We start from the raw sequence: 13,915 nt of genomic DNA on the forward strand, positions 1-13,915 counted from the left end.
CTGTGTAAGGTAGTGTATTAGTTTGCTGGGGCTGCTGTAATAGAGTACCACAACTGGGTGGCTAAGCAACAGAAATGTACTGTTTCCCAGATGTGGATGTTAGAAGTTCATGATCAAAGTGTTGGTAGAGTTGGTTTCTTCCAGTGGCTGTGAGACAGAATCTGTTCCATCCCTCTCTCCTAGCTTTTGGTGGTTTGCTGGCAGTATTTGGTGTTCCTTGGCTTGTAAATCTCAGCCTTCATCTTCACATGGTATTCTCCCTATTTGCATGTCTTTGTGTCCACACTTGAGGAAGTGTTTCTTATAAAAACACCAGTCATATTGAATTAGGGCCCAACCTCATGACCTCATCTTAACTAATTACATCTGCAACAACCCTATTTCCAAATAAGGTCACATTCTGAGGTGTACTGGGAGTTAGAACTTCAACATATGAATTCATGAGGGAGACAATTCAATCTGTAACAGGTGGGAAGCCATTTAGATAGAGGGTTTTGAACAGATTAATAGTGTAATTTGACTTATGTTTTTAAAAGGATCACCATGGAGCCAGCCCTGATGGCCTAGTGGTTAAAGTTCGGCATGCTTCACTTCAACAGCCTGGATTCGGTTTCTAGGTGCAGAACCACACCACTTGTCCATCAGTAGCCATGCTGTGGTGGTGGCTCACATAGAAGAACTAGAAGGACCTGCAACCAGATTATACATACAACTATGTACTGGGGCTTTGGGAAGGAAAAAAATAAAGAGGAAGATTGGCAACAGATGTTAGCTCAGGGTGAATCTTTCCCAGCCAAAAAAGTAAAGCAGGAGGCCTAACCATTAAAAGGATCACTCTGTTTTGTGGAGACTAAAATGAAGGTTGGCAGAGCCATTACAAAAATCTAGGCAAGAGATGATGGTAGCCAGGCCAGTGTGCTAGAGATGGTGTTAACGAATGCGAACACAGAGGCAAGGATGGCTCCCGAGCAACGGGAAGAACGCAGTTGCCATTTACTGAAATGGGCAAGGTTTGGGGAGGAGGCAGTTTAGGGGTAACATTAGGAATTTGATTGAGGATTTAAGTTTGTGATGCCTGTTAAACACTCATGTAGAGATGTTGAGTAGACAGTTGAATACATGAGAGATTCTGGAATCTCGAGTTCACAGATGAGAAGGGACCAGCAAAGAAGACCTGGAAAGCGGGAGTCAGTGAGGTAGGAAGTGAACCCAAAGAAAGGGGGGTGGTCTTAGAAGGCATATAATAAATATGTTTCAAGACAGAGTAATCATCCAGTAGGATAGGGTTTGGATTGACTGTTGGCTTTGGCAACATGGAGGTCATTGGTGACCTTGACAAAGCAGTTTTGGTAGAACGATAGGGATGAAAGCCTGATTGGAGTGAACTCAATAGAGGAGAGAAAGTAGAGACTGTAAATACAGACAGCTCTTGGTTTTATGACTAGCTCTTTGACGAGCTTGCCGAGGGTGGGGACCCATGTTCACCGCACAGATGCAGAGTAACAAGGATGTTAGAGATGGAAAAACCTGTGGGAAACCTTTATATAACTGTCTTAGAATGGAGGTCAGGTACTTCTCAGACTCCCTCCCCTTTCCTTTTACAGGGTTATTTAACTTTAACTCGGCCCAGTAATAACTTCTTTCCAAAGTATGTAACGTTAGCCCCTCTCAGGCACATTTTAGCTCCTTTCCTCTTAACGGGATAGTAAAATCATACTGAGTTCTTGAGGGGTGAGTAAGGGAGTGTTAGGGCTATATAGGATTAGTCATGAAGTCATAAGGGAAGAAATATTTGACCTAGAAGGAAGTTTATCTGGGATTCACTTGCTTGAATGGAGAAAATGAAGAAATTATACCTAATTAGCTCTCAGGATAATTTACATCCAAAAACAATTTTAGCCACATTTCAGTTTCTTCCTTCACATATCTTAAAATCAAGAGTTATGAGCAAAGTATAATTAACAGACTTGAGTTTTATCTTCTCTCATTTTCTCAGCACAAGGTAAGGGAGCAGAAGACCCAAAAGGGCAACTGAAAGAGTGGAGTGAAGCAAAAGGACCTTGAGTTGTATCCGCCCCCGAATGACTCCGTGAAACCATTTAGAGAAAGCTCTGTACGCCCGCTGGAGTCGAATGTGGGTGAAGGTGTGAACTTAAACTTTCAGGGAGACTGGGACAATTTCAGAATAAAAGGAGATATTAAATGCTTTGTTTCTACAAGGCCATATTAGGTCTGAAATTTTTAAACATAAATGATAGAATTAAATTTGATCATTGATGTCCTTCCTCCTTGGAAGAGGGCACCCATTTAAGAGTGCACCTCTTCTATTAACTCCCAGAATTCCTCTGAGCATATGCGATTATTTCTGTGAGATGAAAGGGACTTTTTCTTTCAGAGGTTTATTTCCTTCCACTGAGTTCACAGAGAAAAAAACGGAAGTGGAATGAAACTGCACAACGAGAAGAGCTTTAGATTTAATAAAAAGGAAGCTTTTCCTAATGAGGCTCCTTGAGGCTGGTCAGAGCTGCTCTTCAGGGTTTATAAATCAATCCCTCGTATATGATCAAGGTGTGGGAAAGGCAGAGTGATCAGCAAACCTTAATGGTGGGGAGAGGGTCCATTTGATCCAGTGGAGGATCCAAAAAAAAAATCTAGGCAAGTCTAAAGATCCTCAAGCAAGCAAACTAGCACAGCCCCACCATCCTGCAGGTTCACTCAGGCTTATTCGGGATCCACGGGACCAGTGTTAGAAAGCAGGTGTGTCCGTGTAGGAGATGGTGCGGTAGAAGACAGACATGCTGCCTTATACTGATGGAAGTTCTTCATGGACCGAAATCTTCACCCAAGGAGACACATGAGTTCTCAGGTTTCTCTCCATTCTGAGTGTTATTTTGTTCGTGCAACTTCCCTCTTTGTCTGATCTGAGATTGACCCCTGAAATTCAGCATTGAACTTTAGGTATGAAAGAAAGAGGAGAATTAGTTGGGTATTGTTTCTGTTAAATCCTATAATGAGTTAACATATTATCAAATACTGTTTTGTATCCTTTCCCCCGAGGCTTTAAAATATTGTCATTTCCTAGATAAGAAAGATTCCGAGGCCACCGGCTTCCTTTCTTCTGAATTCATGTATAAACTTAGCATTATTAACCCTTTGTAGCTCTTTTTCATGCCAATATATGTCTGCTATGGGAAATTTTAAATAAAGCCGACTGTGTTAAATATTCATAGAATCGATTTTCACTTGTTTAAAGTTTTTGGTGATTTATCTTCAGGAGTGTTAATATGGCAGTAATTCTGCATTACATTACTTGCACCAACATTTAATTGATACTATATTTCATGAAGATTATCGCAGGTTTATTGCTGTTGTATTTAGAGTTGTGGTTCTGTGCTAGTAATTCAAAGGAATGGGATCCTTGACTCTCTTGTTTCCATTTTAATTGTATGTGCTTTTGAGCTGACATGTTTGAGAAGGGCTGTTAACTGTTTAACCGACCTGGTAGATAAAAACCATTTTTGGTGAAATAGACCTGGGGATACTTTGTTTGAGGATGTCATTATATGAATCTTTTTTTTTTTATGACGGTAGATAAATTTAATCTATAGTCCTTTTTTTTTTTTGAGGAAGATTAGCCCTGAGCTAACATCTGCCACCAATCCTCCTCTTTTTGCTGAGGAAGACTGGCCCTGAGCTAACATCTGTGCCCATCTTCCTCTACATTTTTTTTTATATGTGGGACGCCTACCACAGTATGGCTTGCCAAGTGGTGCTATGTCCGCACCTGGGATCCGAACCGGTGAACTCCAGGCCACTGAAGCGGAACATGCGCACTTAACCACTGCGCCACCGGGCTGGCCCCTCTATATTCCCTTTTTAATTGACACATTAATTGGCATAATTTATACTTATTTTGATGAGTATTAGTGTTGGCTTTGCTTCTCAGTTAAGGTACCTGGGGCGTCTCAGGCTGTGTGAATGGCAGTGATTGTACTGCTTTTTAAAGCAGGTTGATTTACACTGTTGTTCTCTTCCAGAAACTTCAGTAGGGTTTCAGACCACTAGGACACCAGTATCCTAACTGTCCAGTTCTCATCGGAACCTCATACAGTATGACACTTAGGAGGTGCTCACTGTTGTGTTGAAAGAACAGATAAATGTCTGTACAATGAAAAACTTTGTTGAGTGAATAAACGGATGTCCTTGCGATAGAAGTGGCACATATATGACACAGTGGTGGGCCCTGAAGGAAGGAGTAGGGTTTGCCCATCAATCACAGTCCTTAATAAATGTTTGTTTAATGAATGAAAAGCATAAAAAAGAGGCAGGAGGCAGTTCTAGGTGGGTGGAAAGGAAGAGTAAAAACTGCAGAGACTGCAAAGTACAAGGCAAGGCGAAGGCCTGAGTATTTTGTGATGGATTTAACTCAGGCAGGAAAATGTTCCAGAAGAAACTCCAGACCAGGAGTTAACACACTTCGGTTCTTTGCCACTTACTCAGAATGTGACCTTGGGTGACTCTGAACTCTTGGGCCTTGGTTTTCTCATCTGCCCTGCTTTCCCCCAAGGCTGATTGTGAGGCTCAGACGAGAAAATTTATATAGGGGTGTTTTGCAAACTGTGAAGGGTCATTTGTATTAGGTGTTGTTGTGAGCCCTGATGGACGATGAGGTTCATTCATCCATCAAATATTTACCGAGCACCTGCAGCAGGCCAGGCACTGTGATAGACAGTGGTGGGTAAGACACAGGCCTTACCTCCTGGGCTTTCACTCTAGTGGGTGGGAAAGGTATTAACCAAGCAATCACTCAAATATATAATTATGACCCGTTGTAAGTACTGTGAAGTACAGGATGCTAGAGGCTCATTCTAGGCTGGGTGGGGTAGAGCTTTGTTTGGGGTTTGAGGTTTACCCTGAGCTGTGTGGAGTCTTTAAAGATTCTTATAGGGAGAGACGTAAACCCAGCTTTGCTTTAGAAAGTTTAATCTAGTGGCTAAAGATTGAGGAAGGATTGGAGTCTGAGAGAAGAGTTAAATGAAGCTACTGTCATATATATCCTAGATATGTCATATGACATATGTCATGTATATTCTTGGAATTGTTTTAATGTTGATATTTTTATGTGAAATTTCCTAGGGTCTTGATGTTTATGTGGTTTTCATTTGCTGTATTAGCAAACATCTATTTTTAGTTAAATATGAAGTTCATATAAAATATTAGCAAACACTAACATAGCTTCTTCTGTGTGCCAGAGACACTGTGCTTAGTGCTGCGTATGTATCAACTCCTATTAACTTGCAACAACCACAGGAGGTGTTGAGACCATATTATCCTCATTTTACAGAGGAAGAAACTGAAACTCGCCCAAGGCGATACAGCTGGTAAGTGGGACTTGGACCCAGGCCATCAAGTTCCAAGTGTGTGTTCTTGATCACTTCATTATCACCTTTTCACTTAAAAAGAAAGAATTAATTTAACCTTCTGTAAAAGAAGATGAAGATGCCAGTAAAGCAGTCTTTAAATAACAACTGTGAATCCTTTCGTCTCAATATATTTCCTTCTCGTTTTTTTAAAAATAAGTTTTTGTTAATTATGAAATTAGGAAGAAAACCTATTTTTAAGGCAGAATGTTTTTAAAAGTTATCTTGCGGTTTTAATGCATGTTGCCATGAAGAATTATAAAAGTTGGTAGTCCTTGATGTTGCTTTCTGGGCTGCATCTGTCCCCACATTTTCCTTTGTTTCATAACCAGAATAATTTATCAGCCAAGTCAGTGAGTGTTCACATTTGCTCACTGTGGCAGATCTTAGGTTTGCCTCCCGTCTTTCATTGCCTTCAATTCAGGGTCAGTTGTGTATTTAGTTCTAGGGCAGTAGAATATTAGCATGGATAACACCTGTGGTGTGTTGATAAGCTGACTCCCTGAGTTCACAGATGGGGACGCCAAAATTAAGGTGAGCCACTTCTAAAGGGCCATGGTGCTAATTATGGGCAGAGCTAGAACCAGAGAGCAGGACCCATAACATCAGCCTGGTTTTCCTCCCTGGCCTGTGTAGGCTTTGCATGTGAAGGGTAGCAGAATATGCCTACCCCAAATATGACTGTAGGAGGTCAGGACATGTCACTTCAAAGTATGCCGCTTTGATATATTGATTATTTTGAGCCGTAGGCACTTGAAAAACAACAAATGCAGGGAGACGCTTTCTCTGAACTCCCTTTATCTGCCCAGAGACCGATCCTCCAAAAGGAACTCGGTTGTCACAGATTCCCTCCCCTAGAGTTTCATTAATTAGGGAGGGTTGACTCTTATCACTGGAGAGGAGGCTAGAAGTCAGCACTGCATCCAGGCAAACCTAGTCACAAACTATCATACCTCCCATCTGTTCTTATAAGGGCCCATTCGTGTTTCCTAAAAATCATTTACTCTCCTCTAAGAGGCCTACATGTCCCCTCCCCTTTCCCTATTAAGATGCTATTTAAGCCTGAATTCTAAGCCACCTCAGGGAGTTACTCATTTTCCCCTGGGTATCTCCCATGTATATCTGAGTATTCATATTAATAAACTTCTGTTTGTTTTTTTCTTGTTAATCTTTTATTACAGAGCTGTCGGCTAAGAACTCGGAAGGATAGAGAGAAAATTATTTTTCCTTCCCTACACGTTTCCAACCCCTTTTTGGGGTTTTTGTATATTATTTCCATTCTATTTCATTTTTGTAATATAATTGGTGAAATTTTGTGTTAATTCAGCTGAGTCCTGTGAAGTGGGGTAGGACACACTCTGGTTGTTAGTTCAAAATGAGTTTGTGTCAAATTATTTCAATTTAAATATTAATAAAATCTTTAAAATTTTTTTCCTATAATTTGAGTTTTTGTCAACCCAGAATGCTTTATGAAATGCGCCTTCCTATGTTAATTTCCTTCATCACGCTATTATACTTTTCATTTGTTTGCTTATTTTTCCTAACGCTAAATTAATACTTTAATCCTGAGCTGTGGGCCATTGTGGATAAGCCACAAAAAGTCTGATTTCAGAATTGAACTAAACCCATGGCTTTGGATTAGTTTAGTTTATGGCTCAGAATCATTGACATTTTTTGCATTGGTAGTAAGAGAAAAATGTTTTGCAGTATTGCATAAAGGACTTTTTATACATTACTTTTTGATTCTGCATTTGTTTCTTGTCCTTTGGGCTCTTCCGGGGAAAAAATGATGCTTTCTGTCTGGTGTAACCTAGTTTGTCTCCTGAGGGCTCTGCTTTAATTTGGGTAATGCTGTGAACTGCTAAAAAGCACATTCTCTGCAGGAATTGGGTGTGGATATGATGTTACTAAGAAAGAGACATATGCATTGCAGTTTCACAAATTGCTTCATTTTCTTTATTTGGTTAGAATGTCTTTTTGGACTCCTTATGCTTTTTCGATTGGTGTGAATCTTTCCATACATTGTATTTTGTCCCTGTTTTTATCACCTACCAGTTATGTCTCAGTAAAAGAGCCAGGAGGCTCGAATCTCTTGAATATTCTGTACAGAATTTGGTGTTTACAATCAAAGCTCTCCTATCTGGGATTATCATGAGCAGCAGCTGGTCAGTTAAAATGGAAAAATGTAAAAAATGTTGCATTCCCATCTTAAACATTCTATTTTAGACTCAAACATATAAATGTGCATCTGTTTGCTAATTTCCGATGTAGGTCCCGAGAAGCGGTTTCTATGTAGGTTTTTGCACATAGACCATCCCTGTGTTGCGTGGTCTGCCTGGTTTTCAGTTTGGGTTGCTGTAAAGAGTTACAAGAACTTTAAGCTACTTGTGAACTATCTGAGTGAGAAGCCTTCCAGATTTTTGTGGTTTGCTTCTCAGTCCTTTGCCGTCTCTTCCACACACCTAATATGATGGCAGTTATTTTAGTATTTCACTTTTATTATTTCACATTATTCAAATGCTCAACTTCATTTTTATAGAAATGTTGCTTTTTCTGAACTCATGTTTTGTGTGTTTATATGCAATTTACTATGTTTATTTTATTTTATTTTTTTGGGGGGGAAAATTAGCCCTGAGCTAACATCTGCTGCCAATCCTCCTCTTTTTGCTGAGAAAGACTGGCTCTGAGCTAACATCCGTGCCCATCTTCCTCTGCTTTCTATGTGGGACGCCTCCCATAGCATGGCTTGCCAAGTGGTGCCATGTCTGCACCTGGGATCCGAACCGGCGAAACCTGGGCCACCGAAGTGGAATGTGCGCACTTAACTGCTGTGCCACTGGGCCAGCCTGCATTTTATTTTTTTTAAAACTTTTTCTTTTAAGATTTTATTTATTTATTTATTTATCCTTCTCCTCAAAGCCCCGCAGTACATAGTTGTATATTTTAGTTGTGGGTCCTTCTAGTTGTGGCCTGTGAGACATCACCTCAGCATGGCTTGATGAGCGGTGTTAGGTCAGCTCCCAGGATCTGAACCAGTGAAACCCTGGGCTGCCAGAGTGGAGTGTGCCAACTAAACCACTTGGCCACAGGGTCAGCCCCTACTATGTGTTTATGTATAATTAAATTGAATTATAAGAACAATTGTCATCAATAGGTTAGGAATAAACACATCAGACCCTAGTGAACGATACAGTGTGGTTAGTGGGAGCAGATCACTGCTTCTCAACCTGTGCATGGTGAAGGGCTAGTCTTTTTTATTTTCAATCTGTCGTGGGCCTGATTTGTGTAAGTGATAGAAAAAGAAGAAATAAAAGAGACATACAAAATACAAGCCGTAATTTTTAAGTTAGTTTTAGAAACCACAAATGAAATTATGTTTTTATTTAATTTAATCAGTAAAGATAATCAGAACAAACTTATTATAGGGAAAAAAAACAATTACAAAATCTGTGTTCTTCTAAAGTGTGCATATAGGCAATTCACATAAAGAATCACTTTTACTCTTGTTAATTTGTTATTCCAGTTATAATTAAACAAAAGTTATGAGTGAAATGGTGATTTCCCCATATTAAATACCTCTATGTATACTTTTAACAAAAACCATATTTATAACAATATTTAAGGGTTTTGATGTCACAGGTGAACTTCTTTCTTATTAATCTGTCTGCTCTAGATTGGATTGGTGACAGCTTATCTTACAGCTAATGTATAATGTATATCTAAACTGTTTAGGGGTTTTTTGATTCTTTTTTTGGTGAGGAAGATTAGCCCTGAGCTAACATCTGTTGCCAGTCTTCCTCTTTTTTTTTCTCCCCAAAGCTCCAGTACATAGTTGCATATCCTAGTTGTAAGTTGTCCTAGTTCTTCCACGTGGGATGCCACCACAGCATAGCTTGGTGAGTGGTGTGTAGGTCTGTGCCCAGGATCCAAACCGGCGAACCCTGTGCCACTGAAATGGAGTGCACAAACTTAACCACTCAGCCCTGTGGCTGACCCCTATAGTTTTGTTTTAATAACACCCATTGGAGAGGAACTGGTCTTACAGAAGGATGTTGATGAGAATGAAAAAAGATTTTAAAACAGTTTCAGCAAGCTCATTTTTCTCTTTTCTCCAAAATGAAGCAGATGATGCTGCTGTGTCAAAATTCACTTTCAATCCTTCCTCAGTTGCCAATTCCAGGAATTTATCCTTTAAATTTGTGGTCAAATTTAAATGATCTTTTGGTGAAAGAAATGGATTCTGTATTTTAATACTCTTATGTTACAGTTGACAAAGTAACCGTAAACTACACTTGTGGTCACATGGTTCTACGACGCTTGATTAGGAGGCAGCTGGTGCCACGCACAACTCACCTTGTAAGATCAACAGCACCAGAACTGGTCAGTGAGACGGGTCTGCTATTCCTGCACTTAGACGTTGCCACCATGTCTAATGGCTACACACGTCTCTGAATGGCCACTCTCCATTTCCCGGGCACCTGGTACCAGACAGTTTGCAGACTGGCATCTGTTTCTGAACCACACTCTGAGAAGCCCTGTGCTCAGGTAGCATCTCCTGCTAGTTGTGAGCTGCTGATGTGCTCAAGCATCTGTCATTATTGCTCTGCTGAGGGAGTGGGATGTGCTGGTTAATTTGGCAAAGAGATCAGTTAAGAGAGCCCCTCTGTATAAACACTTTTTTTCCTGGGGAGAATGTTCTTAGCTTTCATGAGATTCAAAGTATCAGATGTATGTGTGTGCCTATTTGTATGTATTATGTATCTGTTTGTTCCATGATTGTGAAGATAGAGAGAATGCTTTTATCTGAAAGAGTTCAGGGCGTGCCACCCCAAAATATGTTGTGTTGGTATATTGGTTATTTTAAACAGAAGGCACTTGACAAACAGAAATACCACTAGAGCCCTTCTCTGAACTCCCCTTATCTACCTAAAAAGAGATCCTCCAAAAGGAATTCGGTTGACATAAAGACCCTCCCCGTGAATTTCACCAACCAGAGAAGATTGACTCTTCACACACACCACACCCAGACAGACTTTATAACAAATTAGCATACCCCCCATCTATTCTTCTAAGATTCCATTCATCTTTCCTAAAAATCTTGTACTCTCCCCTGAGAGCCCAACTTCCCTCCCCCCCCCCCCCCCCCCGCCCCCCGTTAAGATGGTATATAAGCTCTCCAATCTCACCCCTTTTTTGGGTATTCACTTTGTGTGTGTGATGTCCCTGTGCATGTAATATTAAAAATTAATAAATTTGTATACCTTTTCTCCTGTTAATCTGCCTGTTGTCGGTTTATTTCACAGACCCAGCTATCAAACCTAGGAGGGTAGAAGGAAAGTCTGTCCTCCCCTACATGCCCTTCTTTGAATTACCCCCTGGGCTTTGCATGTAGCTGGCAGGTATTGCCGCATATAATACATATGTCTGGAATGCAGCCATTTCAGTGGAGACATTTATGGAGCCATGTTCTCTAAAGTGTGTTTTTTTCTAAGGAAACATCACACTCTTGAATTCTCATTTCTCCTTTGGTCAATAGGAATCTGTCTGGTTATCCCCTAAGAAATCTCAGTGTTTGGTCCCTGTTTTCCTTTGCCTGAATATATTGCCTGGGCCCAAAAGAATGTAGCTGCTGTTACAGTGAAACATATCCTGAAAAAATGATCAATTTGGGCATTTCAATCCTCTATTTTTTTCTTTATTGAGGTAACATTGGTTTATAATACTTTATAAATTTCAGGTGTTCATCATTATATTTCGACTTCTGTATAGACCACATCGTGTTTACCACCAAAAGTCTAGTTTCTATGCGTGGTCACTGTACAAATGTCCCCTTTACCCTTTGCCTTCCTTCAATCCTGCATTTTTATCTTTTAACTAAATTAGAATTTTATTTTTTTTAATTTTTTTTCCTTTTTCTCCCAAAGCCCCCCGGTACATAGTTGTGTATTTTTAGTTGCGGGTGCTTCTGGTTGTGGCGTGTGGGATGATGATGAGCGGTGCCATGTCCGCGCCCGGGATTCGAACTGGTGAAACCCTGGGCTGCCCAAGCAGAGCGCGTGAACTTCACTACTCGGCCACGGGGCCAGCCCCTAAATTACAATTTTAAATGATTTTAAATCCTCCTGTGAACAAGGACAACTTGGACAGCTGTGATTTATCCTGCTTTTATTTGTTCATTATTGAAATAGAAGCAAGTTTATGTTTTTAAAGCAAATGAAATTTTAGCCATTGTTGAAACTCATTTTCATGAAAGTTATTAGTCGTCTTTGGTGTTTGAAAAGGACGCAATCGTCCTTGTGGTAATCACCAGGATTTTGAAAGGGAAGGCGCCAATGAAGGCTGCAGAGGGAAGTGAAAATGGACTGATGATGTGTATAGATTTATCTCTGAGTAAAAAAAGTGCAGTGTTAATTTTAGAAGCATTTCCTTTCTTGATGTTATACCTTGCAATTTGAAGTTTTTCAGTATCCTAAAAGTGCTGACTTGATAGTCAAAAAGTATCATTGGAAAATGACAACTTGGCATCTTTTGCCAGGCTTTTCGCCCCTCCATCAGGGGAAAGAAAAAGCAGTGGTAAATTTCAAGCATATTTAGAATCAAGTCATTTTGACGTAATTGAATAGCTATTATGCATTGAGTGCTTACCATATCCATATACTTGATGTACATATGTTATTTCATTTAATCCTTGAGATAAGCTGAGGATTTGGCCAGGATTATCCAGCCCCACATCTGGAATGCAAAGCACTGTGCTAGGCATTGGGATGTGGTGGTTTGCAAACCAGACTTAGTCCCTGCCCTCTGGATGCGCTTAATCTGGTGGCAGAGACCAAGAGCCTTACAAATATGTCATTAGAAATGGTGGTGGGTTCTATGAAGAGAAATTATAGGGTGCTGTGAGAACATAAAGGGTGCTCATCCAGTCCACAAGGTTGGTCAGGGAGGGCTTTCCTGATTAAGTGCTCTTTAAGCTGAAACCTGAATAAATATTGGTGAGTGGAAGTCAGCTAGGCTGAAGCATGGGTGTGTGGGGTGGCGTGGGAAGACTTCTAGACAAAGAGCACAATTTGCATTGTCTTTGAAGTGATGATCCAAGTTGACTGAGGGGCTGTAGTGTGCATGGGAGAGGTGGAACAGCGTGCAGGGGCCAGGACACCGGGCCAGGACCAGGATTTTGGTCTTTATTTGAAATGCAGTGGGAGGCTATTTAAGAGTTTTAGGTTGGGGAAAGACATGGATAGATTTATGTTTTATGGGAATCATTCTGGATCACTTTGGATACAGGTCCTCATGAAGTCTTATAAAAAGGTTACTCAAGGGGCCTGCCCAGTGGCGGAGTGGTTAAGTTCATGCACTCTGCTTTGGCAGCCTGGGGTTCACAGGTTTGGATCCTGGGTGTGGACCTATACACCGCTCATCAAGCCGTGCTGTGGCAGTGTCCCACATACAATAGAGAGGAAGACTGCCACAGATGTTAGCTCAGGGCCAATCTGGCTCACACAGACACCCAAAAGGTCACTCAACTCAAACAATCTGCTAAACCTTTGCTAAATTGGGTATGAGTTTGGCTTTTGGCCCTTGGGTATTTTGACCTCCATAATCCTGTTTATTCACCGAGGTTCAAAGTTTGCTGCTGATGCCTCCCCCTGCTTGACAAGGTACCTAGAGTGCATTCTTTCTGTTGGAGCTGTCTGTTATCTTTGCAAGAAGCTGTGGAACAATAACAATCTATGGGTGTTACAGGCTTGCAGAATGGTTGTTGGTTGGGCAGGGCCCACTGGGCAAGTAGCCCTTTATCACCATAGTCTGGGGTCTGGCTCTCAGCTTTGATAACCTGGAAAATCAGTTCTTTTCTCAGTCTACCTGTAAAGTGGTTGGACTATGGTGGTCAGGTTCTTGTTAACCCACCACAAGAGATTCATGTAAACTAAAATACCAGATGGTTAATGTCAGAGTGAAGACTAGAGCCTTAAAGGGGTCTGGACATGAGTTCTGAAGGGGAGCCTACACAGGAAGCCAAATGAGACTCTGACGTCCTGCGTTGCTTAGATCTCCATAAGGGTCATCTCTACAGAGGGGACTGGATGCTTTAGTCAACTGGACATTAATAGACATTGAACAGATTCTTGCTCTTTGGGTTTCCTTTTTGTTGATCTGTAGCCTTCTTTGTCTATTTTAAAATTTTTATTGTTTTTAACTTTTTATTTTGAAATAATTTCAGGCTTTCAAAAAGGTAGTGAAAATAACACAAAGAATTCCCTTACATTCTTTACCCAGATTTTCTAAACATTAATATCTTACATAATCACTGTGTAATGACCAGAATCAGGAAGTAAACATTGAGTTAATGCTGTACTCCGGAGACCTTATTCAAATTTTGCCTGTTAATATCCCATTATTGTTCTTTTTCTGGTCTTGGATCCAATCCAGGATTACATGTTGCATTCACTTGTCACAGTGCCTTAGTCTTCTTGGCATGGAACAATGCCTCACCC

General features: G+C 40.6%; 1 protein-coding gene across 8 annotated transcripts in view; it reads left to right on the forward strand.

The window, feature by feature from the left end:
• Window positions 1–13,915, forward strand: part of LOC124232924 (amyloid beta precursor protein binding family B member 2) — a 364,177-nt gene that overhangs the window by 30,682 nt on the left and 319,580 nt on the right. The gene's annotated exons all lie outside the window — the stretch shown is intronic.

The sequence above is a fragment of the Equus quagga genome, unplaced genomic scaffold (genome assembly GCF_021613505.1).
Source record: "Equus quagga isolate Etosha38 unplaced genomic scaffold, UCLA_HA_Equagga_1.0 146_RagTag, whole genome shotgun sequence".
Classification (NCBI taxonomy): Eukaryota; Metazoa; Chordata; class Mammalia; order Perissodactyla; family Equidae; genus Equus; species Equus quagga.